At 45.1% G+C, this 23,847-nt stretch overlaps 1 protein-coding gene across 1 annotated transcript in view; it reads left to right on the top strand.

Annotated features, from left to right (window-relative positions):
* Positions 1 to 12,810: 12,810 nt before the first annotated feature.
* The window catches only part of C10H1orf35 (chromosome 10 C1orf35 homolog), a 228,809-nt gene continuing 217,772 nt past the window's right edge, over positions 12,811 to 23,847 (top strand). Inside the window, exon 1 of the mRNA XM_069210984.1 lies at positions 12,811 to 12,948. The gene's annotated coding sequence lies outside the window, so the exon portion shown is untranslated. The remainder of the gene's footprint in view (positions 12,949 to 23,847) is intronic.

The raw sequence follows: 23,847 nt of genomic DNA, 5'->3' as shown, positions 1-23,847 counted from the left end.
GGCATCGTGCTCTGTCTTCTTCCTGGATCTCAGGGACCGTTTGCAGGGTGGTTCTCCCTCTGCAGGGGGTGGGGTGCTGGTGTGGTGGTCCTGTGGCGGGGCGCCTGTCCACTAGCGCCGGCGGAGATGGTGGGCAGTTCATCGTCCATGCTAGTGTCAGGGGCCCCTTGTAGTGCCACAGTGTCCCTCCTGGTTTTCACAAGTTCCTTCAGCACCCCTACGATGGTGCCCAGGGTGGAGCTGATGGTTCTGAGTTCCTCCCTGAAGCCCATATACTGTTCCTTCTGCAGGCGCTGGGTCTCCTGAAACTTGGCCAGTACCGTTGCCATCGTCTCCTGGGAGTGGTGGTAGGCTCCCATGATGAAGGAGAGGGTCTCGTGGAGAGTGGGTTCCCTTGGCCTGTCCGCCCCCTGTCGCACAGCAGCCTTCCCAGTTCCCCTGTGTTCCTGGGCCTCCGTCCCCTGGACTGTGTGCCCACTGCCACTGCCCCCAGGTCCCTGTTGTTGTTGGGGTGGTGGGTTAGCCTGGGTTCCCTGTAGTGGTGGACACACAGCTGATTGACGTGTCCTGGGGACGGAGGTATGGGCCCACTGGGTGGGTGCTGTGCTGGTGTTTCCAGAGGGGGGAAGGTCTGTGGGGCCTGTGACTGGGTGAGGGGAACCGACTGTCCCGAGGTCCCCGATGGGCCAGGCTGGTCATCTAGATCCAGTTGGACAGAGCTGCTGTCATCACTGTGGGCCTCTTCTGTTGGTGGTGTGGACATGTGTGGACCCTCCTGTCCAGTGACGTTGGGTAGGGGTCCTGCTGGGGTATAAAAGGATGGTTATTACATCTGTGTGTGGCATGGTGTGCAATGGGTGGGTGACCGTGTACCCCAGTGCTTGCATTCCTGTGTGGGACCTTGTGTGATGATGGTTTAGGGGGTTGTATGGGTATGTGCAGAGGGCATGCTTTAGTGATGGGTGTCCATGCTTTGTTGTTGCATGCAGGGCTTGGTGTTGGGATGTGTGGTTTGTGATGTTGGGACATATGTGAGGAGTTGGAGTGCTGGGGGTGATGGTGAGGGTGGGGGTATGTGTTGGCATGCAGGTAGGGTGGGGGATGTAATACTTAAGATTTGTCTTACCAGAGTCCATTCCTCCACCTACTCCTGCGAAGCCCTCAGGATGCAGAATCGCCAAGACCTGCTCCTTCCATGTTGTTAGTTGTGGGTGAGGAGGTGGGGGTCCGCCGCAAGTCCGCTTAACCGCCAGGTGGTGTCTTCAGACCACGGAATGCACCTTCCCCCGTAGGTCGTTCCACCTCTTCCTGATGTCCTCCCGATTTCTTGGGTGCTGTCCCATTGCGTTGACCCTGTCCACTATTCTTCGCCATAGCTCCATCTTCCTTGCAATTGAGGTGTGCTGCACCTGTGATCCAAATAGCTGTGGCTCTACCCGGACGATTTCCTCCACCATGACCCTGAGCTCCTCCTCTGAGAACCTGGGGTGTCTTTGAGGTGCCATGGGTGTAGTGTAAGTGGTGTGTGTGAGGGTGTGTGGGGTAATGTGTTGGGGTGTGTGAAAGGTGCGTGGATGGTGTATGGGTGATGGTATTATGTGGCTCTGTTTCTGTGGGTGCTCTTGGTGTCTCTCTCTCTCTCAGTTGGCACTTGTTTGTAGTCGTAAAGGGTTGTGGGTAGTGTGGGTGTGTGTTTTATAGTGGTGAGGGTGTGGTGTGTGTCAGTTGTGTGTAGTGTGAATTGTCCAATGTAGCGTTGTTTTGTATGTGTGTGTGTATTTTGAGCGCAGCGGTATGTAGCGCCAATGGTTTACCGCCATTGAATGTCTGCCGCTGTGATTTGTGGGTCATGATGTTGTGGGCGTAGTTCTGTTGGCGTAAAGGTGTGGGTTTAGATACCGCCAGTTTATCACCGACCTCTGGGCTGGCAGACTTGTATGTGTGGCTGTATAGTGATGGATTGCTATGTGTGTGTCATAATATGGGTAACGGTAATCCGCCACGGTGGGGGGTGTTGGCAGAAGTCAGCATGGCAGTTAGTGGGACTTACTGCCAGTGTCATAATGAGGGCCTTAGAATGAGGATTACCAACGGGACCAGAGAAGCTGCAGGCAGCACTGCCTATAGGATCAAGGATGAGGATTTACCACTGACACCAGAGAAGCAGCTGCAGCACTGTCTAGAGGACTGAGGTGAGGAATTACCACTGGGACCATAAAAGCAGCTAGCAGCACTGTCTAGAGGACTTAGAATAAGGAATTATCACTGGGACCAGAGAATCAGCTAGCAGCACTGCCTATAGGACTAAGAATGAGGATTTACCACTGGGACCATGTGAGCAAGTAGCCTCTTTCTAGCATGGTTACCCCCACTTTTGGCCTGTTTGTGAGTGTGTGCGAGTGTGTTTTTACTGTCTCAGTGGGATCCTGCTAGCCATGACCCCAGTGGTCATAGTTGAAACCCTATTTGTCAGTGTGTTTTGCCTGTCTCACTGGAATTCTGCTAGCCGGACCCCAGTGCTCATAGTTTGTGGCCTCTGTGTGTGTTGTCAGTAGTGCTTAACTGTGTCACTGAAGTTCTGCTAACCAGAACTCCAGTGCTTATGCTCTCTCTGCTTCCAAATTAATCACCATAGTTTAGTGACTTCATATACCAAATCCAACTGGCACACTGGGCCCTCCTTATAAGTCCCTAGTACATGGTACCTAGGTATCCAGGGCTTTGGGGTTCCACGAGATCCTTATGGGCTGCAGCATTTCTTTTGCCACCCATAAGGAGCTCAAACAAACCCTTTCACAGGACTGCCACTGCAGCCTGCGTGAAATAGTGCACACACTATTTCACAGCCATTACCACTGCACTTAAGTAACTTATAAATCACCTATATGTCTAACCTTAATTTAATGAAGGCTAGGTGCAAAGTTACTAAGTGTGATGGCACCCTTGCATTAGCAAAGGTGCCCCCATGCTGTCCAGGGCCAAATCCCCAGACTTCGTGAGTGCGGGGATACCATTACACGGGCGCACTACATATAGGTCAATACCTATATGTACCTTCACAATGGTAACTCCGAATATGGGCATGTAAGGTGTCTAAGATCATGGAATTGTCCCCCCATTCCAAATCTGGTATTGGGGAGGCAATCCCATGTATCCTGGGGGCTCCACCATGGACCCCCAGTACTGCCAACCCAGCTCTCTGAGGCTTGCACTGCAGCTACACCTGCTGCCACCTCACAGACAGGGTTCTGCCCTCCTGGGGTCTGGGCAGCTCAGTCCCAGGAAGGCAGAACAAAGCATTTCCTTTGACAGGAGGGTGTTACACCCTATCCCTTTGGAAATAGGTGTTACAGGCTCGGTGAGGTAGCCTCCCAGAGCCTCTGGAAATGCTTTGAAGGACACAGATGGTGTCCTCCTTCCATAAGTCAGTCTACACTGGTTCAGGGACCCTCAGTCCCTGCTCTGGCGTGAAACTGGACAAAGGAAAGGGGAGTGACCACTCCCCTGTCCATCACCACCCCAGGGGTGGTACCCAGAGTTCCTCCAGTGTGGCCCTGGCATTAGCCATCTTGTTTTCCAAGGTGTGGGGACACTCTGGAGATCTCTGAGTGGCCAGTGCCAGCAGGTGACGTCAGAGACCCCTCCTGATAGGTGCATACCTGGTTAGGTAGCCAATCCCCCTCTCAGGGCTATTTAGGGTCTCTCCTGTGGGTTCCTCTTCAGATTCAGCTTGCAAGTTTCCTCCAGGAATTCTCTGCTACTTCTGCTTCAGCTTCTGACCGTCGGATCAACCGCATACTGCTCCAGGAACCGCTGTAACTGCAATAAAGTATCCAGAAAAGCTACTGTGACCCTGCAACTTCAACTCCAGCCAGCAACTGCAACAGTTTCGAAGGTGTGCATGCTCTGAAGACTCCCTGCCTTCACCCTGCACCAGAATAACTGAAGGAATCTCCTGTGGAGTGACGGAGTCACTTCCCTGCTCCAGCAGGCACCTTCTAAGAGGACGACCGGTTCTCTGGGACTCCTCTCCTGGCGACGAGCGTGCTCCCTGAAACACAGGTGGTGGACCCCTTCGAGCTACATTGTCCTAAGATACAGCTGTCCAAATTTGGCGGAGGTAAGAGCTTGCCTTCCTGGTTTGCGACAGTACCCCTGTGCACCACGTCATCTCTATCTCCTGAGGCCTCTGGGCACTATTTCCATGAATCCTTCGTGCACAGCACGGCCCAGGTTTGCAGAACTCCATACTGTGACGCACAACTCGCTGAGTTGTTCTCCAGCGGCGTGGGACCTTCTTTTGTAGTGCTGCAGCAACCACAGTTTGCACCTTCTTTGTCCCTGTGTCCTGGGAATCCCGTGGGTGCTGCCTGGTCATCTGTGGGTTCCATCCAGTGTTGGGAGCCCCCTCTGGCTCCTCAGTCTGAGTTGAGGCCCCCTGGTCCCTCCTGGGTCCAGGCAGCGCCATTTTTATGCAAACCGCGACAGTGCTTGAACCAAGGCTTGTTCGATGAATCCAGCGCTGCAACTTGCCTGCATCCAACATCTCGACATGGGACATCTCTTGCATCACGCAGGAACCAGCAGCCATCTTCTTTGGTGCTCTTCTGCATACTTCTTCTAACTGGAGAATCCTCTTTTGCACCATCTTCTATGTTGGCAGGGGCTCCTGTCCTTCCTGGAATCTTCTGCGACTTCTGGACTTGGTCTCCTCTCTTCACAGGTCTTCAGGTCTAGGAATCCACCATTTGTTGCTTGGTTCTTGCAATAACTCTTATCACGACTTGTAGTGTGTCCTGAGGAAACTTGCAGTACTTTACTCATACTTTCCTGGGCTCTGGGTTGGGTATTTTACTCACCTTTGTGGTTTTCTTACACTCCCAGCACCCCTCTACACACTACTCTTGCCTAGGGGGGAATTTGTGATTCGCATTCCACTTTCTTAGTATATGGTTTGTGTTGCCCCTAGGCCTATTGCATACTAATGCCTTCTATTGTGTTTTCTACTGTTTGCACTATTCTGTGACTATTTACTTACCTCATTTTGGTCTCTAGTGTATATATTGTGTACAATACTTACCTGTAGAAGGAGTGTTGCCTCTAAGATATTTTTGGCCTTGTGCCTCTAAAATAAAGTACCTTAATTTTTGGTAAAACTGAGTATTATCTTTTATTGTGTATAAGTACTGTGTAACTATAGTGGTATTGCAGGAGTTTTGCATGTCTCCTAGTTCAGCTCAAGTTGCTCTGCTACAGCTACCTCTAACAACCTAAGCTGCTAGAACACTGACTACATTTCACTAATAAGCGATAACTGGACCTCGTATAAGGTACCTAGGGTACCTACTACAAACCAGCCCAGCGTCCTACAGACCATAGAAGCAGCTAGCAGCACTGTTTAGAGGACTTAGAATGAGGAATTACCAAGGGGACCAAAGAAACAACTTGCAGCATGCTCTAGAGGACTTAGAATGAGGAATTACTGACGAGACCAGAGAATCAGCAAGCAGCGATAGGATTAAGAATTAACTTTTACCACTGGGACCAGAGAAGCAGCTATCAACACTGCCTATAGGAGTAAGAATGAGGATTTATCACTGGAACCAGAGAAGCAGCTGCAGCACTGTTTAGAGGACTTTAGTACGAGGAAGACTCAAAGTGGATGAGTGTGTGTCTACCAGTGCAAAACGCACACAGAGACAATTATTTCTAAAATAGCAGTGGAGGGAAAAGTGGCTTGTAAAACAGTAATTAAGTATACCCGAGCAGAGGCACAAGAACAACTGAAACCTGAAGCCTTTGGTGCCTTTCTAAACACAGTCTTTTTTACAGGTGTGGCGTGAACACATTGCTATAGACAACCAAAAGACACTAAGGGCCATATGTACGAACACATTTTCCCATAGACACAGATTGGGCAAAACTGCTTGCTACATCTGGCCCTTAGACTGCAATTCCCAAATGGGAGGAAGGGCCATCACACGCTGTAACAGGAGGATGCGTGAACGTAGTGTGATGGCAAACAAAAATGTTCCCTTAGTGAAATTGCCTGGGAGGTAACTAAGCACACAAAAGGAGAGAAATTTTGAAAAATGCACCAAGAAAAAAGAAGCATTTAAGACAAGCACAACAAAGAACTAATGGCAATAGTGGGTGTGATTAAAGCCCATAGACTGAATACAGCATGTCCTGCAGTTTGTGTCTTTGGTCTTGGTGGCATGGCCTAGCCAGATGCCCGGTTTACTTGCCACATGGGACGCACAATTCCCAAGTGCAAAACGCCACCAGTGTTGCCAGATTTTCAAAGCCTTATACAGCCCAAAGCTGTTCAACTACCAGCCTAAAGCAAGCCCAAAATGAACCAGCTCTAGCCCAAAACAAGCCCAAAGTTGTAACGCTCAAAAAATGCAATTACAGGCTGTAAGAAACATTTTGGATCATAAATCTAACATTTTAAAGCATAAGTCTAATTTCTCTTTTAAAGAAATATGTAGAATTCCATGTTTTTCCTTTTACTTTTTACACTAGTAGTCCTGTTAATCCCAATATAATGTCAGTGCCAAAATGTAAGACAAGCATTTGCTAGTTACCTACAGCATTTACCTGTGAGATTCGAGAGCCCTACCTAATGGATCCAAAGCACAACTTGCTTTTCTTACCGCCTTTCAAATGCACACTGCGCATGCTAGATATGGGTGAAACACATGCACGTCAGTGGAGCCCATTCAGGCAGGAGGCTGACGATTTCTAAAGCCAAAAATTGCTTTATTTTTGCTGTACCCCGCATGAAAATGTCTCTGCTTCAGTAGAAGTCAATGGGTAAAATACATTCTCACAATATTTGTTTTTTAAATCTGCAACTTTCTTTGTCTAAAATGTTGGGATGTATAGAAATACAACTGACCATCTAGCATGTCCAGTGCATATCTATAGCCTGTTCTGATGTTCTTCTACTTTAAAGACTTGGCAATAAAAGGGCATCAGGCCAGTCTGTCAGTCACCTCATGCTGCCTCCTCTACACCTACTGAGGCACTGCCCCACTCATGTATTAGTGAGCTACATCTGCCCTGGATTATGAGGGTCAACAGGATCTAACAGCAAAAGACATTTTTGCACTTTTCTCCTTTGCTGATGCAGTGATCCTGATCAAGATATTTTTTTGTTTCAATCCACACCACAAAATCAAGCCTGGAATAAGCATGGACATTACAACCAAAAAAAGACAGGTGGAAGGGTTTTTGGACTCAGAGTTATTAAACCATTAACACTAAGAAATACCATTTTATTCAAACTAAGGCCCATATTTACACTTTTTTGTGCCACATTTGCGTCATTTTTTGACGCAAAAGCGGTGCAAACTTACAAAATACAGATACATTTTGTACGTTCGCGCAGCTTCTGAGTCAAACAATTACGCAAATGCAGTGCAAAAAAAGTATAAATATGGGCCTAAGTCTACACCCTTTTGTTGCATGATACACATTCCTTTTAGTGAGACTACAACATGCTGCTATAATATGTAGGGAGCTGGCTACAAGCTCCCCAAATAATAGTCCACATTTATTCCATTAAGCATCGCTCTTCTAGGTTTCGTGTGTGTAACACACTGATACATTTATTAAAAATAAATGATATACAACTTTCTCTTTGTATTTTCTATGCCCTGCTCCTTTGTAAGACACTGTCCTACTCTGCTGTGTACTGTGCCATCACGCTTAATCTCTTCATCAAACATGGTGCCTCAAAACAGATCAGAGTTGAGGTGGTATAACTTAGTGTGCCTAAAAGGGAGTCTTGCTTGGAACAACATAGCTTACAAGCATCAAACATCTTATTTAACAGCTACGATGACCAAAGGTGTGAATGTTTGTTTTACAAATAACCTTTTTATGTTACAGTATGCATTTAAAATTACTCCATTAATCATTGCCCCTGAAGCAATTTGTAAATCCATGTGCTTCATCCATGATAATCTGTAATACAGTTTAAAAAGTGACATTTCCCTTTAATGCCTTGCAAGCCTTACAATGCGTGCATACAATCTGAGCACAATGCAAGTGAATCTTTTTTATACAGCAGATATACTGATCACATGTGTAAGGAAATGCCTCCTTGGCATGGTTACCCCCTGACTTTTTGCCTTTGCTGATGCTATGTTTTGAATTGAAAGTGTGCTGAGGCCTGCTAACCAGGCCCCAGCACCAGTGTTCTTTCCCTAACCTGTACTTTTGATTCCACAATAGGCACACCCTGACATCCAGATAAGTCCCTTGTAACTGGTACCTCTGGTACCAAGGGCCCTGATGCCAGGGAAGGTCTCTAAGGGCTGCAGCATGTATTATGCCACCCTAGAGACCCCTCACCCAGCACAGACACACTGCTTACCAGCTTGTGTGTGCTAGTGAGAACAAAATGAGTAAGTCGACATGGCACTCCCCTCAGGGTGCCATGCCAGCCTCTCACTGCCTATGCAGTATAGGTAAGACACCCCTCTAGCAGGCCTTACAGCCCTAAGGCAGGGTGCACTATACCATAGGTGAGGGTACCAGTGCATGAGCACTGTGCCCCTACAGTGTCTAAGCAAAACCTTAGACATTGTAAGTGCAGGGTAGCCATAAGAGTATATGGTCTGGGAGTCTGTTTTACACGAACTCCACAGCACCATAATGGCTACACTGAAAACTGGGAAGTTTGGTATCAAACTTCTCAGCACAATAAATGCACACTGATGCCAGTGTACATTTTATTGTAAAATACACCACAGAGGGCACCTTAGAGGTGCCCCCTGAAACTTAACCGACTATCTGTGTAGGCATACTGGTTCCAGCAGCCTGCCACACTAGAGACATGTTGCTGGCCCCATGGGGAGAGTGCCTTTGTCACTCTGAGGCCAGTAACAAAGCCTGCACTGGGTGGAGATGCTAACACCTCCCCCAGGCAGGAGCTGTAACACCTAGCGGTGAGCCTCAAAGGCTCACCCCTTTGTGCCAGCACCGCAGGACACTCCAGCTATTGGAGTTGCCCGCCCCCTCCGGCCCCGGCCCCCACTTTTGGCGGCAAGGCCGGAGAAAATAATGAGAATAACAAGGAGGAGTCACTGGCCAGTCAGGACAGCCCCCAAGGTGTCCTGAGCTGAGGTGACTCTAACTTTTAGAAATCCTCCATCTTGCAGATGGAGGATTCCCCCAATAGGATTAGGGATGTGACCCCCTCCCCTTGGGAGGAGGCACAAAGAGGGTGTACTCACCCTCAGGGCTAGTAGCCATTGGCTACTAACCCCCCCAGACCTAAACACGCCCTTAAATTTAGTATTTAAGGGCTCTCCCTGAACCTAGAAACTAGATTCCTGCAACAACAAGAAGAAGGACTGCCTAGCTGAAAACCCCTGCAGAGGAAGACCAGAAGACAACAACTGCCTTGGCTCCAGAAACTCACCGGCCTGTCTCCTGCCTTCCAAAGAACTCTGCTCCAGCGACGCCTTCCAAAGGGACCAGCGACCTCTGCATCCTCTGAGGACTGCCCTGCTTCGACGACGACAAGAAACTCCAGAGGACAGCGGACCTGCTCCAAAAAGACTGCAACTTTATCCAAAGGAGCAGCTTTAAAGAACCCTGCAATCTCCCTGCAAGAAGCGTGAGACTTGCAACACTGCACCCGGCGACCCCGACTCGGCTGGTGGAGAACCAACACCTCAGGGAGGACCCCCGGACTACTCTACGACTGTGAGTACCAAAACCTGTCCCCCCTGAGCCCCCACAGCGCCGCCTGCAGAGGGAATCCCGAGGCTTCCCCTGACCGCGACTCTCTGAAACCTAAGTCCCGACGCCTGGAAAAGACCCTGCACCCGCAGCCCCCAGGACCTGAGGGACCGGACTTTCACTGCAGAAGTGACCCCCAGGAGTCCCTCTCCCTTGCCCAAGTGGAGGTTTCCCCGAGGAAGCCCCCCCTTGCCTGCCTGCAGCGCTGAAGAGATCCCTTGATCTCTCATTGACTTCCATTGCGAACCCAACGCTTGTTCTAACACTGCACCCGGCCGCCCCCGCGCCGCTGAGGGTGAAATTTCTGTGTGGGCTTGTGTCCCCCCCGGTGCCCTACAAAACCCCCCTGGTCTGCCCTCCGAAGACGCGGGTACTTACCTGCTGGCAGACTGGAACCGGGGCACCCCCTTCTCTCCATTGAAGCCTATGCGTTTTGGGCACCACTTTGAACTCTGCACCTGACCGGCCCTGAGCTGCTGGTGTGGTAACTTTGGGGTTGCTCTGAACCCCCAACGGTGGGCTACCTTAGACCAAGAACTGAACCCTGTAAGTGTCTTACTTACCTGGTAAAACTAACAAAAACTTACCTCCCCCAGGAACTGTGAAAATTGCACTGTGTCCACTTTTAAAATAGCTATTTGTGAATAACTTGAAAAGTATACATGCAATTGAAATGATTCAAAGTTCCTAATGTACTTACCTGCAATACCTTTCAAACAAGATATTACATGTTAAATTTGAACCTGTGGTTCTTAAAATAAACTAAGAAAATATATTTTTCTATACAAAACCTATTGGCTGGATTTGTCTCTGAGTGTGTGTACCTCATTTATTGTCTATGTGTATGTACAACAAATGCTTAACACTACTCCTTGGATAAGCCTACTGCTCGACCACACTACCACAAAATAGAGCATTAGTATTATCTCTTTTTACCACTATTTTACCTCTAAGGGGAACCCTTGGACTCTGTGCATGCTATTCCTTACTTTGAAATAGCACATACAGAGCCAACTTCCTACAACATGCATTTCAAAGGGGCTCTCCTATGTTCTCATGACCTGGCTAGCACATATGACAGTGCCTTAAAATACTTAAGCATGTGCATTGTACGACAGAGGTGGGCGAGTTATCAGGGAGATCCAAGCCAAGGTTGGCCCTCGCTCGAAGATCCCGGTCATGAGTTAAGTCCTGAAATTAAAAGCCAGGTAAGTGATGCCACAATCATAATAGAATATGATAAGGTGTTGTAAATTTTTAAAAAGTGCATTTCTTTAATATATAGATGCTTTGACATTAATATGTTTTATTTTAGGAATACATACTGAAAGTGATAGTTTTTAAACATGAACTAGAACCATTCCTGCCCCTGTCCCCACACTGCTGACAGTGCCATTAGTGACCCAAGAGGCAAGGCAGTTGTCATGTGAATCCTGTATGTAGCCCAATTTATTATAGAGCAACATTTTAGTCTAGGAAGTCAAAAACAACAGGTTTTTGTACAGCTGGTATTCTGAACACACACATTTGAAAGTGCTTTCATTCCCTATTATCAAGAAAAATTTGTTTAGGTGAAATAAAATATTTGCCTAAGGTCACACAGTTTCAGCATGGAAGCCGTGATTTATCCAGAATCTCTGGCTTCACCTTGTACAAATCAGACAGTAAATGTGTTTCTATTTGTCTTTCCTTATACTAAGGTTTTGTTTTTTATCTCTGAGCATTTTTCTGCAATTTTTATATAGTACAAACTGTACCTAAAGATGCTGCAGTGCTTTATATGTGCATCACTTACATTACACAGGGTCACGGTCTTGTTTTTATAATCATGGACCAGAGTAATTCTTACTGCACACACTCACTGGGGACTGGGTACACTCTTACCTGCAGTGAAAGTGTCCCAGATCCTCAAGGTTTCACTTCTGGATGCTATCAGCCCTACTCTGACCTCGAGAGAAGCCTTTGGAGCCCCAGGATCCGGCACAATGATGTTGAAATGCTGATGGGCTTGGGAGACAGGCTCAAGAGAGTGGCTCTGGGGTTGGGCTGGGTGTATAAGGGTATGGCCAGGCTTGGCTGGCTGTGGCTGTTGGGCACTGCCTGCCACAGCACTCACTAATCGTCATTAGTCACTTACTGGCACTGCAGGGTAATGGCACACTATCTGCCAGTACCACAAGGAGGTTAAGTAGTCCCATGCCTCTGGAGTGGAGGCTTGAAGAGGATAATCTAAAGCGCGGGCCGAGCAGGGGGCGGGTGGGCTGGCCAATATATTTATGTTGGGGCCGTCATTGGTAGCGCTTTTTCACGCTACTAGATTGATGGCCCTTCGACCCAAACACCAGCTGAGGTCTTAGCTGTCTGCAAGCATGCGGCGTCACTTTAGAGTCCTCCGCCTGGTTGTGAAGATGCCTGCCCTGCCCTGCCCTCTTGAGTAGTGGGGACCGCATTCACCTGGGCGTGTGTTGTTGCCTCCCCATCTTCCGCTCTCTACTCGCTCAGCCGCTGTCGGTACAGAGCCAGGAGTCAGTGTCGCACCAGGGGGCTAATTGGTAGCGCTTTCGCGCGCTACTAGATTGACGGCCCTCTGCCCCACTGAGCTCAAGCGCTACCAATTGACCCCCCTGAGACACTGCAAGCACGGCGCGGCGGCGGCGCACACGCTGCTTCCTACCCCCGCCGGCTGCAGTCCCTCCTGCGCGCACGAGTCTTTGCGTATCTCCTCGCACCAGTATCTCCGCCGCGATTTTAGCGCACACAGGGCTAAAAATAGCCCAACAATCGGGTTCCCCGCAATTGGGTTTTTTTCCCTCACAAATGGGGAAAATATCGCCCATTGTTGCGGGAAACCGCCCAATCTGGCAACACTGAACGTCACTCATTCTTGTGGCATTCCAAGCATTGGTATTGTCACCAAAGTGAGGCGCAGCATTGCTTTCGCTTTTATGTGCCCCTCCCAATTCCGTCATCCTCTTTGACCAATTAAAGCGTAGCTCTTCGCTTGTAAACAATGCACGACCGACTCTCAGTCAAAATTTTTGAGTCGCGTAACGAAAACGTCATCTGTGTACGACAGCGCGACTTTCAAGTGATCGGTACGAATCTGTAAATTGTCTGTGAACGCAGAGTCTCACGTAAACACACCGAAACAGCTGTACCACAAGAAAGATCACGTCTAAAATACAAAAGGTGGGTGCGTTATACTCAACATGAGACGTTTGTCGCTTTTCAAATAACGCGTCGAGGAGCAAATGAAAACGAACAGGAATGTACATTATTTTGTTGGTTGTGTGGATCGCAGAGCTGGCTTAGAACCTAATGAGCGTGGCCTTTGAAATTATGTATTTTTATGTAGCGTGGTGTACTATGAGTTCTCGTGTTTTCATTGATATGACAGGTGTTATTGTTATTTAAGTTGGTGGTAGTCCATTTATTACAGCCCTTCGTTATCGTGTACTCGCACAAGCCAATTGTTGAGAAGTCTACGTTGTCCAGGAAGGTGTTTAGTACCGCCTTAAGTGGCCTGGGTCATTGAGACATGGTGGACAAGGATATTGAAATATTTGTGTTTATGCAGTGGTTCCGGAATTGGCGGTGTGTACGAATGCCGTACCGCAGAAAAGATGCGGTGTCTAACTTTCTTAACTATAACTAATCATGGCAACGATCTAGCATTTCCAAATTGAGCACCAAGGATAAGGTAAGTTGAGGTTACAGTTAAGTTGTGGTGGTTACAGACCCATGTCAGGAAATCCAGATGTGGAATTAAACGATAAAACCAGGAAGAATGAGGTGTTAGCAGTTCTTAATACGATTGTTGCAAAGGGATGTTTTCCTGAAGTGAACATCGACAAACTTGATTTTCTGGGTCGAATCGGTCTTCACCATTTTTAGAATACTTTGATGTAGCACAAATGACGTTGAGATTTCATCTGGCAAAGGGCAGTACGCTGGAAGGGGAAGCCAACCAGTGAAGTCAAGCAGTTAGGGTAGGCCCCTGGCATGTGATGGAATCGATCAGATTGAGTTATTGTAATGGGAATTATTTAAGTTTGATCTAGAGCAGGCACTATTTGTTTACCTCCCGATAATATGCCTTTTCTACAGTGATCAAAGTTAAGGGGCATCATCCTTCGTCTTTACTGACGGCGAGAGGTAGTATTATCCTCAAGTTTTGGTGCACAGTGATAGAAGATAACTGTTTATTCTTGATGTAACCGTGCCACCACTGCTTTCCTTTTTAGGCACCAGGACCCTAAATTTAGGCCGTTGGTACCACTTGGGAGAGGGGGGGGGGACGTTTGTTGAGTTCTAACTTGATAATTTTTTTTGCAATGCCTAGAGATGGAAAATATGTGATAGCAAGTCATCACAGTTTGCCCCTTTTGTCTGTTATTATGGGATGAGCAGCCATAGCCAAAAAAACAAGGCTTTTTATATTTTTGATTAAATAGCATACAAATTCATCATAATATGTGGACAAATATATCTAATTCCACCAGATTGTTTAAATTCAATATAATTTAAAAATAATTATGATTATTAATTGTAATAAGAAAACAGTCCTTTAAATAATAACAATAAAACCTCATTGTATTCCTCATATAATAATATCAATTATATGCATAATTTTCACTTACAATTTCAATGAATAATAGTCACATCTTACATAGGTAATGTATGTTGAGTGAGCATAAACGCGATGTTATCATTCACATTCGTCGTCCTCATTCTCTGCATCTGTTTCATTTTCACAGGCAGGAAGCCTGCACATCCCAGTGCACTTGATGTCATTTTGTCAGCAGGCATGTTGGCAGTTTGCAGTTCTTAACGCATTTGCAAGCTAGTAGATCTCACATAGCTTGAGGTGATGGCTGCCCCTCCATCCAGTCCACTACCAGTTGCCCTGCTTCCTCGTGTTTTTCCAACTTTCGCCCTCTCCCAATTGGTCTAGGTGTTTGTGGATCATTCAGAAGACATCTCTTGCTTATAGCGGCTTGATAATTCGCATATTCGGCATTTTTCTTCAGACAGTCCTTGCAAGGTGGAAGTTGATGACTGTCTAGCTCATCGTTCTTTGCGCCAAATAGGTGATATCCCAAGTCATTCAAGTGATGAACTAAAGATTTTGGTGCATACAGCAAACATGAGCATTGCTCTACTTTGTCCATTAGTTCTTCAGAGAGATTCCAATAGTCTCTGAGCTGTGAAAATGTTTCCTGTGTATGTCTGTTGGCAGACAGGATTTTGAATACACTTACTTTTCCCTTTCCCGCAAATGTGCTTACTGTTTCACATCCAATAAACATATGGAGACCTAGCATAGCTAAACAAACATTTTTACAAAGAGTTGAAGCTTTTTTCTCCAATGTCAAGGACTTGCATGCATATTTTAGTACCACATTTCAAGAACAATTTAGCCATGATTCTGTCAAGGAATCCCTAACACATAATAAACACATTAGTGCCATCTGAGCTTTTCATTACTGCCTCATAACCCTTATTAGCAGCGATTGCAGCAACAAACAACCATCTGAATCTTTTTGTGAACGGTTGGGATCGGGCACTTCGTAGCTCCTTTCAGATGTAATTTTGTAGCATTTATCTTCACAGTTCGCAAACAGTTTTATGCTCAAGTTTTACAAAATACTCTGGTTTCCTTCATTTGTTAACAAGAAATGCGATGAGAGTTGTTTTATTCTTTACGTGGCTTAAGAATTTCCTCCACTGTCTGACAGTCTGGAAAAGTGAGATGCTCTGTAACTGGTGCCCGAGTTATTACCTTCTGATTGTCCTTTCGCTGTTCTTAATAGATGTTTCACTGTTCGTATCAAACACATCAGCTCTTTGACTTCCATTTCCTTATCACAAAACCATGGACAAGACAGACATAGCCACCTCACCAAAGTTTGATTCCTCTCTTTTTACTCTCTGAAAAAGAACCATACCATCAACAAGTGTGGCTGAATTTCTAGGTATTTCCTCAGCAGGGTAAAATTTTTCTGCAATCATGTTGCTAAACAGCTTAGTTTGTCTTTCGCACCAGACCTTTTGGAGTTGTTTAGGCCCTTGATAAAGGTCCTAAGGGATGAGAGAGTGCATCCGCCATTTAATGGTTCAGATTCTGTGTTGTCACAATGATTCAACCATATAGTGTTTTGTCTGCTTTCATGATGATTGTCCGGCCATTGCTGTTAACTGTCTTCTTCTTGGATATGTTAGTGAAGGTTTTAAATTATTTCATTTTCATTGTGTCATGAAACTTCTTAATAGGTGGATTATTCTAAAGTTCGAAATCTGTATAGCACTGTTCACCTATTTCATGTGCCTTCATTATGTCAGATATTATATCTTGAGATGCCTTTTTTGCCGTGGAGAGACTGAGATCATGTGACTCAACAAATGGGTTTATCCAGCTTTGAACCAGACTAACAGATCTAGTAACAGTATCTTTGTCTTTTTCAATTTGTGACTTATGTAGGTCTGCGTGAGTAAGATTTGATCTCTTGTTATGAACCATTTACCTCCTCTGACCTCTGGCTCTGTTCAGCCGTCATATAATATCTTTTCACAGCACTCGCCTTGAGGTTGAACCTTGTCGTACCATCTAGAGTATGTGTCAACTGTTAACACTATCGCTAGATTGACCATAATTCGTTCAAATGAATTAACATCTCATAATTGAACTGAAAGCATCAGTTGATGAAGTTATGCTGTATCTCTGGATATTTCACTGCAGGTAATGTCATTTCGGCATAGTATACAGGAAGATATTTAGCATAGTTCATCCTATCATACGCAAAGCACCATGGGATGATAGAGCGTATGGTGGTAAGATGTAAATGCCAATTTCATTCTAGAGCAGCAATATTATCCCATGGTAAATTAGTGAAGACATGAGGCTAAATGTCGACTGAAAGTACAATTTGCTAATTCAAGGAAGAAACAAGTTTCTGAAGACACAAGATGGTATAATTTTCTTACAGTTGCGAGTATGAAATCCCATGACCAAGTCTGTTTAGAGTGTGAATGATTTCAACATTGCCTATCGGCATTTTTACGCCACATGGCAGCAACAGTTGCTTGTGAGGGTTCTGCTGGCCATTTGTGATTCCATATATAATGTCCTGACTGAATGATTGCATAAGTGAGGCATCCTTTTTGGAGGGCTTTGTGTTTTCTGGATCTCCAGTCAGAAGTCCTAATAGGGACTGTTTAAGGTAATCCGGCACTGTAAATGAATCTTTATCAACGTCTGATGGATGATATGGCCATGGTGTTGGTGTCAGGTTTGTTTTAATCCTTGTTCTTATGTGCGATGATGTTTGATCATTGATCTTGTTTATGTCTGTTGCCTTAACCTTTAAAACTGAAAATTCTCTTTTCAAACTCTGGTTTTTCTATTGCAACGTCCTGTAGCATGACACAATCAGGTTGGGCCAATAATTTCCTTTGGTTGTCTGTGAATATGTGAAGGCTGTCACCAAACTCAGAGTCCAATTTCCTTCCAAAATGCTTCTTGGTTGATTCGTCTATTCCCTGTGTTCCTCTGCGTGTAATGAGGGTTTCAGGCCCTTCAGTGAGAGTCGTCACACATATTACCTCTTTGTTAGGAATAATCCCAGTTCTAATGTATTGAAATAGTTCATCATATGCTTCATCTTTAATATTTTTGTAGTGATCTTCGGTTTGAATGCTAGAAGCATGAGCTTCCTCATTTGCTATAACCCTTGTATAGTTCGTATAACAAGATGGAGAATAATGGGCTTCTGCAGCCACTATGCCCCTACTACAAACTGCTAAGATCCTTGAATCACAATTAACGGTTGCACTCTCTCAAAGCCTTTTGTCAACTCTAAGCTCCGTTGTCTTTTACTCGTGCAGTCACACGTTAAAGCATCATCACTGACACTTGCTTCAGCTTTTCGCTTAACAGTCTGTAAATCTCTCTTCATAGTAAATAGGCTCCTGCACTTCTTGTGGTAAAATACTTGGGGAACCATGTTGCTTTCCACATTTCTCGCAATGACTAACAGTGGAATGTGATTCCTTACTTGAGCTTCCTCTAACAAAGTTTTCCATGAGTAGTAGTCCTGTGGCCTTGACAGCATAACTCCATGTGGACACCTGACCATAAATGAATTTTATTTCAGTTCATTAGAGTAGGCCAGCATGACTTCTAAAAGAGTAATTGAGCTTTATACATTCATAGAACAAGGAATTGCAGATTAATGACATTTTTACACAAGTGAAGCATCAGTAAATTGCATATGCTCTGGATGTTGTGGGAGCAAGGGCGGTGGATGCATATACACAGATTTAAGTCTAATAAGTATAATTAACTTAAGATATATTCTGAGGTGGTGGCTCTCCATTTGCTTACAGTTTGGGCTAGCCACCTTCCCATGCCATATGTTTTCAGAATGTGTGAGTGTCTGGAAGAGAGCTCGGTATAGGCACACTTTTGGGCTTGTTGTACACCTGCTCTAGGTCTCTAGGCAGGCAGTAGTTTTTGAAAGAACAGCATATTTAGTTTGCAACTGGAAGGAGAAATATTTTAGGACAGCGTTGCATTTCATTTGGTGGGAGTTTCAATGAGTGCAGTGTTTCCTGAGTTTGGGAGGTACCTATGTTTCCTTTTGAGATGTGGGGGCTATAATTAGTAGGATGTGTTTGTCCTTGGTTAGTAAACCAGCATAGCATTGCGCATGCTTTTCAGGTAGTTCATAGTGTGTTATCTTGTAATGCATTCAGTTTGATTTGAATTGGATGTTGGCTTCCAGGTGTACTCGTGAAGCAAGGCTAGAATGCAGGTGTGTGGTCGCAGTGCTTAGCTGCTGTGTTGAGGCAGAAACCAGTCATGAGAGTGACCTTCAGTGTGCGTGATGTCATTTTCATAAAAATCATGGGTAGTTGGAGAATCCAGCAAGTAGTGCCTTTTCACGTTCTAGCCTTGTCATGATGTGGCTTAGAACATAGTTCTAGAGTTGGTGGAAAAGTGTGGTGTTAGAGATGGTTCTCAGCTACTGACCATGTTCTGGGATATGGTGAATTCTAGGGATTTTCCATACACCACAACTTTTGCCTATCGCTAGCTAGTATTCTATTCAATTAGATTATGCAGTGATCCATCAGAGTTCAATAGAGGACCATTCTATCAAAAGGAAAAAATATTTAGAAAATCTGTATATAATAGCAATTGAAAACAGGAACTGCATGGTATTGCACCACGTACCCAACATTTGAGTTCTATCCCTGGGCTTTCTTTAGGACTATAAAAATATACCCACTCACAGATGAGGTTAACAATTACTGAACTTAGGTGGTGCATGTTAGTTTCTGTTCCTGATTGTTAATACAATGCACTCATTAAATTACAACTCATCTCCTGCTATTGTAAATGAATTTTCTAATACTAGACACATATCTAATTGGGAGAATGCCAAATTAATTATAATTTTCAGGAATAGATGGAAAACATGTATAATCCTGGACAAAACTCTCCTAACAGTATGGGAAAGCCACATTTCAAAGTATTAAATTGTAAAAATGCCAGGAGTATATAGAGTGCAGTAAGGGATAGGAGGAATCCATTGTCAATCATGGGAACAAATAAAGACCTTTGTCAATATTCAGCCCATTGGGTTGTAGAGTTGACCGAAATATAATCAATTTTGAATCAAGTTGTCACAACTAATTTTCTGTTACCTCTAGGCAGATTTTTTTCAAACATGGCATAGTACCGCCAATAAAAAAACATTGTTATCATTATACTTCTCCTTACAATGAGCAGCAACTGGCTTTGTCATAGCTCCATCTTTTTACCCTATTTTGCTTTGCTGGGCACAATTTCAGCTAATGTATGGTGTTACCTTTATAATAAGGCTTACAAGACACCACAAATCATAGATCACAAATAAAGTTCTACAATTTATGAAGGTTATTATAAAATATAACTTTTCCTGTGATTTGCTAGAATTTCTTCAGATGCCTCACGGACATGGCATGTACCACATTTAAACTAAACTGTTTAATGTAACCAAATATTTTTCCCATGTCTATTCACTAACATTCATGATTAACTTGTCCTTGATATTAGGCACCCACAAATAAATGATGGCTGTTTTTAGAGGTAAAATCTTCTTTAAGGTGAGGTCAACTCAACTCTGTATCTTTTGTCTGCTTGGCGATATGCTTTTGTTCAAAGCTTGCTATTGTATACCCTCTTCCCAAAAGTTTTCAGCATATGATCAGCTTTATGGGCACAATTGGTGTTGTACATACAGTTCCATCTGCCTGTACTCAGTTTCTATACAGTGTGCTCTGAATGGATGGTAACATTTAGAATGTAGAGTAGAATTACTGTAAATATCTTTCATGAAAAAAAGCTCACAGTGGGACTATTGGTTGAAATATGTACATCCAAAAGTTCTGAAACTTTGGACCTTTGTCATAGTTCATTTTAGTTGCCATAGATATATTTTCAATTTATTCACTTAATCATTCAGCCACTCTGCAGCGAATTGCCAAATAATAGATTGCCATTGTATGTACCATATACAGATGTAGGTATTTTGCATGTAGTCAGTCCTACAGGTCTGGGCCCATGCAAATTCAGTGCTTACACTGTAAAGGAAACCATGCTATTAACTATACACTTCATTAAAGAAGGTAAGCAGGTTGGCCTTAAATTGTATGTTCAGCTTCGCAGTGTTTGCAAGCGCTTCCACGCCCCTCCCACGGTAGTAAGTGATACATAAGTGCAATTCTAATTCCAGTACATGTAGGAAATACCAAATTGAAGGTCTCCCATTATTAATGACCTCGGCCACTGGAGTGCGCATCCACTTAACCTTTGTGTCATCCGTGCGTGCTATAATCTGGAATTTAACTGGGACATTGTATCAGTTATTCACTACATATGACAAGCGTCCAAAACAGGGCCCAATTGTCATAGCAACATGCTCCCACAGCTCTTGCAATTCTTTAACAGTATTTAAATTCCTTGAATGTTCACTTCAAATTGGTGAACTGAGGAAACTATCTTGCCTGTTCTATTAAGGACCGGAAGCTTCGGATTATGCTTTCACTTTGTTTACTGAGAAAATGACAGCAGCCAATCAAATTTTAGTAATCAAAAAATTACATTTCCCAGTGTTCTTGTAGTCCATAACCTACCCTATCCCAGGCCAGCTCGCCATATAAATGTCTCTGTTCCTTTAGTCCTTCCTCTTTCATTGCTGCTTGCAGACAGAGATAAATGCTTATGACATTTCATCATTACTTATTGTACAAGTTTATATATGTATATTTTAGGCCCGTGGGGAGGGAATGAGCGGCACTTGTGTGAGGAATTTTCATATTTTCTGTTTCTGCACACATTTTCGCTCGCACATGGCCGATCCTGCTAATTTATTTCGGATCGGGCCGCGTTCGAGTCCATTAACCGCTTCACCGCCCAGCCTTGTGGAGCACTTCTAGGGACGCTCCAATACCGCGGCGATGTGCGCTGGCATTTCCTCGCCTCCTCTGGAGGCCAGTCGAGTGCTGCCTAGAGGACTCAGTCCTCTCTTTATGTTTTTGCATGTGAGCCGATTTTCCGACTGGAATAGTGTCGGTGATCGGCTCAAGTGCGACACGGGCATAGCAAGTGGTGCAGATCCCCCTGAACGCCCAACGGGGCATAAAAACGTACAAGGGCCTCACCCTAGATGAATATTTTGAGCAGGTGCTCTCTCCACCTTCAAATTTGGGCCATATCAAGAGTGTATTCTCTTTTCTGATTTTGGGAGTTTATCCTTTGGTGATCTGCTGGGGCTGATTTACCCCTCCTCCCTTGAACTCCTTCATATCCTCTAGCTTTTTTAAGCATGGCGTATTACGCAGAAGAGGACAAATTTTACCAAGAAGGGGTAGAAGTGCCTTTTGAGCATCAGATAGAGGATTGATTGGTACAGGCCCTGGGTCATCGTGTACAGGACTCTGTTAATCAAGCTTTAATAAAAGCTTTAAAACCTTTCACACAGCCCTTAGTGAGGTTTGGGCAAAGAGAATTGCTGGGACAACTGGCCATTCAACCATTACTTAGAGAAAGTATGTCTGATGATGCAGGCTTTGTCCCGAGAGCTTCTGGGGGACATTTATCCTCTGCGGAGATATTGACTCAAATGGCTGCCTCAGTGCTCAAAGGTCGGCCTGGGGTTTCTTTGGGTACGGAGACTGTTCCAACCCCTTCACTGCCTCGAAGTGAGGAGTCCCAGTCCTCTGACCCTCATTCCTCTGACTTGGACCACGCCAAGTAACCGGTCAAAAGCAAGCGCAAGACCCACCATACCTCGATGGAAACAGCGATCCAAAATAATTTATTGTTTGAGTCTGAAGGCATTATACATCCCAGATCTACCGAGTGGCTGCCAAGTATGGAAGTGGCCCATAAGAGAAACTGCGTAAATGTTTTGACAAAGACGGACGTAATATGTTACACTCTGAATGCCCTCGTTCCTCTTTACTTGATAAGGTGGTCGACACCCCTGAACTGGACCCTAGTGTCACCATACCTCAAGAAGTTTACTAAAGATCCTGAGAAGGGCCTTGATCAGGCCTGGAGAGCTTGCCAAAACAAGCTTTTCGACATCTCGGGGCCCATTACAAAAATCCTTGAGCTGGCAGTGCAAGCGAAGGAATCCAGTATGCCGTTGAACCCTGAAGCTATCTTTGAATAGGCTCAGTGGGCTATATGTCTTCTGGGGAATGACAATTGTGCCATGTCTATGGAACAACGGAAGTCGTTCTTGATGCGCATTGACCCCAAAATGGCTGAATTGGCTCTAACAGAGCCTGGAACATAGGCAAATGGGTTGTTTTTTGTTGATAAATTTGTAAAGGATCTGGGAAAATAAGTTTCCACTTTTTCTGCCCGTGACAAGGCTCAGACCTCTATGAAGAGGATGTTTAGTGGTGGCCTTTTCACCAGGGCCAGACGCTATGGGGGTCGAGCGCCAGCCTGAGGTTTTTATCAGACCTCAGGATATTCCCAGAGAGGTCGAGGCTCCTACCAAGCTTCATCAGGATTTTGTCCCTCCAGAAACAATGGAGGCCGTGGACGTACCTACAGAGGTGGTGGACGAGGTGGTGCCGGCACTGCAGATGTCACAGCATCAGGTGAGAGTAATTCCCTTTTCTGATGTTATTCTGGGTGGGAGGCTGAAATGGCATTTACTGGCTTGGGAGCACATTTCTCGGGACCCGTGGGTTCTACAGACAGTTCTAGGATACAGGCTGGAATTTTATTCCCCATCCCAGACAGAAAGTAGCTCCTTTCCCTCTTCATTTTTCCCTATAGAGGGAGGGTTGTCATAGACGACGAAATCACCGCACTGATTTGCAAACAAGCAATAGTCAAGGCACTTCCCCATCTGGCAGGTTTTGCCAGTACAATCTTCTTGGTCCAGAAAAAAGGAGGAGGTTATCATCTTGTTCTCTGTCCGAAAGTCTTCAGTTCTTGGATAGTTTACTGTCATTTCAAAATGGAAGGTATACACCTATTAAGAGATCTTTTTTGCAAGAAAGAGACTGGCTCATCCGCTTAGATTTCAAGGATGCCTCCCTAACGGTGCCGATCTTCACTCCGGATCGCCGTTTCCTTCAATTTTGTTGGAGAGACCAATGGTACGAATCATTGTCCTTCTCTTCGGGCTGTCTTCGGCCCCATGGTGTTTCACTAAATTACTGCAACCCGTAGTGCAATTCCTTCGGGAGCAAGGCGTTCGCCTCATCATTTATCTCAACTATATTCTGATCATGGCCCACACCCAAGAGTTAGTACTGCTATTCCTGTCTTGGACTGTTCAGATTCTGCAGGATCTAGGTTTCATGATAAATACCGACAAATCAGTCATGTCTCCCTCTCAACGTATAGAGTTCTTAGGCTTTCAGGTGGATTCCATCAGAGCGCAACTGAAATTGCCTCAATGAAGATAGAGTTACGGAGAGCCCTTGTCTCTCAGACTAGATCATTGAGGACCCTTGCTCACCTAGTGGGACTTTTTGCTTCTTCCATCCAAGCAATTATTCTGGGTCCCCTACATT

The sequence above is a fragment of the Pleurodeles waltl genome, chromosome 10, assembly GCF_031143425.1.
Source record: "Pleurodeles waltl isolate 20211129_DDA chromosome 10, aPleWal1.hap1.20221129, whole genome shotgun sequence".
NCBI classification, from domain to species: Eukaryota; Metazoa; Chordata; class Amphibia; order Caudata; family Salamandridae; genus Pleurodeles; species Pleurodeles waltl.
This window is presented reverse-complemented; position numbering and strand designations above follow the sequence as displayed.